This window comes from Octopus bimaculoides, chromosome 27 (genome assembly GCF_001194135.2).
Source record: "Octopus bimaculoides isolate UCB-OBI-ISO-001 chromosome 27, ASM119413v2, whole genome shotgun sequence".
NCBI lineage: Eukaryota > Metazoa > Mollusca > Cephalopoda > Octopoda > Octopodidae > Octopus > Octopus bimaculoides.
This window is the reverse complement of record NC_069007.1, coordinates 12596102-12598895: the sequence shown is the minus strand read 5'-3', so window position 1 is coordinate 12598895 and position 2794 is coordinate 12596102. Positions and strand designations below refer to the sequence as shown.

At 33.9% G+C, this 2794-nt stretch overlaps 1 long non-coding RNA gene across 3 annotated transcripts in view; it reads left to right on the top strand.

Moving 5' to 3' along the window:
• Window positions 1-2794, top strand: part of LOC106869117 (uncharacterized) — a 492367-nt gene that overhangs the window by 23960 nt on the left and 465613 nt on the right. The window lies entirely within an intron of this gene.

The window sequence follows — 2794 nt, the reverse complement described above, 5'->3', positions numbered from 1 at the left end:
ACACACACACACACACACACACACACACACACACACACACACAAGCTTAGAAATAATAGTACAACACTGAATATATAACAAGATACAAGTGCACAGTTGTTTTAAACTTTTCAACTTTTATTCAATTTAAACAAATTTGAATTTAGAAACAAAAACATATTTTGGATATGTTGTAAAAATATACAAAGAAAAATCCTTGAATTGACAAATCTCTTCTATTTTTTTTTTTTTGTTCTCTTTTGTTTTTGAAATTTTTTGCAACACATCCATACGTGTTTGAAATGCATAAAAAGATCTAATTTTAAATCCATCTGCTTTTTTTAAAATGTGGTTTAACACATTTTGTGTAACATATTTGACAAAACTTAAATGATTTGGTTGAAGTAGACATTAAATATCCAGTTGAAAAAAAACCTGGTTTCAAAATGTTTTTTTTTTTACCTGTATTTGGATCAACACATCTGGTCACAGATATCTAGTCACAGACATCTGGTTAAACTTGGCTCAATGCATATGGATTTCAAAAGAGGAGAACACATTTAGCATGGATAAGCTTTAATACATTTGGTTCAATCAAATTTCTGGTTTAACATATGTCAACAATTTCATCAATACATTTTGTCCTTTAAAAAAAACCCCAAAATGTAACATCTTGATAAAATAAATAAAATGTATCTGATTTACACAGATTTTCTGGTTTAAATTTAAATTAACATCTACCATCCCATGTACCAAATCATTATCACATACTGCTACTCTAGGTATCCATTACTTTCACAGTTCATACCACCATCACATACCTCTACTGTAACTATAAACATCATACCATCACCATCACATACCTTTGTCCTCTTTGCATGAGACATATTGTTACCATCTCTATACACCACTACTATAACTATCCACGACCGTCCATACATACCTCTACTTTATCATCCACTACCATCACATCAAGTTGAACCAGTGAAAAATATGTCTTCTACTCTCTGTAGTCACATGACCTGATCAATGTAGCTGCCAAATCATTCTGAACAAACAACTTGAAGGTGATAATGTTGAATATGGTAAAGTCCAATTGTTATGAAGAATAACAGTTCTTAACAGTCTCAGTCTTTTGCTTTGCATGTGAGAGTAGAGGAAGACAATGGTGTTGGCCTTCAGTCAATTTCAACAACGGGGCAAACATATGACTCTATGGGTCGACTGTCTGACCAGAGAAGACCACTAGCAGCAACTGTCACGAAGTCAGTTTTGTGTGAGACTAGATGTGACCAAGGATTCAAAAGGTTGTCAGCAACATTGGAACACGGTCCCCACTGTAGGTGTTGTTGGAAGCATATGATGTCTGAAACCTACTGAAGGAAGGAAACAAAACTGTCATCCACCACCAACTTTTAGCCCCACCATTTCCATGTTATTTTGGGCATTTCCTCTACCTCACCCAATATTCTCAAACTATACAGCATAAAACTGGTCTGCACACAATAAATAAATATATATATATATATATATATATATATATATATATATATATATATATATATATATATATATGTCATGTGTGTGAGTGCAGTATTATAGCACTAGAATCTGTTCGTATTTCAAGTTATTTGTTGATATGCCATCTGATGAAAGCTGCTCTGGCATGAAAATTCAAAGTAATGGAAAAGAGTAGTCCACACACACACACACACACACACACACTTATGCGCTTCACAGGTGTTTTTGCAGCAATTTGGTCTTTTACTCATTCCAGTCATTGAGTTGTGGCATTGCTGGGGCACAGCCACAAGATTATGAACTTGGGAAGAAAAACAAGAAAAAAAAAAATGCAATCAAAAGAGGGAAAACACGGTGCCTTCATCACAGTATGTGAAGCCCACCCTGCCCTATAAAAGAATTAGTGACCAGCACACTAAACACTTCAAGATGTCCTGACAATATCTCTAAGCCAGCTCTGATTTTGGAACCATACAGTGTGAGTACAACAGGCTTAACAACAATGTTGCTGGGGGCAGACCCATGATGCATTAGAAAATACTATAAGAAAACTAAGAGCCAACCTATTAACAATGAAGAGAAAAATAGGACTACAACTGCTTTGGTAATCCAGATATTATTTACATTATTAATACAGATTCAAATGTGAAAATCAGTGTAAAAAAAATTGTCTTTGGCTTTGATATTAGACATTACAAGAAAAACACTAATTTCAGACTGAAGGGAAACAAGCCATTGACGGGACTTGATGCATTGTATATCTATCACATTATTTAATCATTTGCCAGAATACACTATGGTGGGGAACCTACCGTTGCCTCTTTTTAAATGAGGTAGTATAAACGTTTTTTTTTTAAATTTTAACTATTGTTTTATTGTGATTAGGTGATTCATCAACGTTGTGCTAGCATGATAGGTCACTGATGAAGGGCGTTACTTAATAAAGCTAATACGATTAAGTGAATGAGAAAGTGCCCATCAATGAAAATTAGAAATAAAGTATGAACAAAAAAAAAAACAAAAAACCAGAAGGTTTACATTTTTTTACCCTGTTTTAATACTATGACCATTCAAGACCCTAATCATGAATGGAGGAAAATGGTACATTGTTTTGATATGTGCAGAAGGGTGTGTGTTATGGGGTTTAAAATAGGTGCAGAGAAGTTGTTTTGTAGCTAATTAGTGTAATACTGGAATTCCTGTTAGATGTTGAGGTTTAAATGTTTAATGAGAAAGGTCTGTTTGATTTTGTACATAGTATCTGCCAACAGAGACCATCATCTCTAGTTTCCTT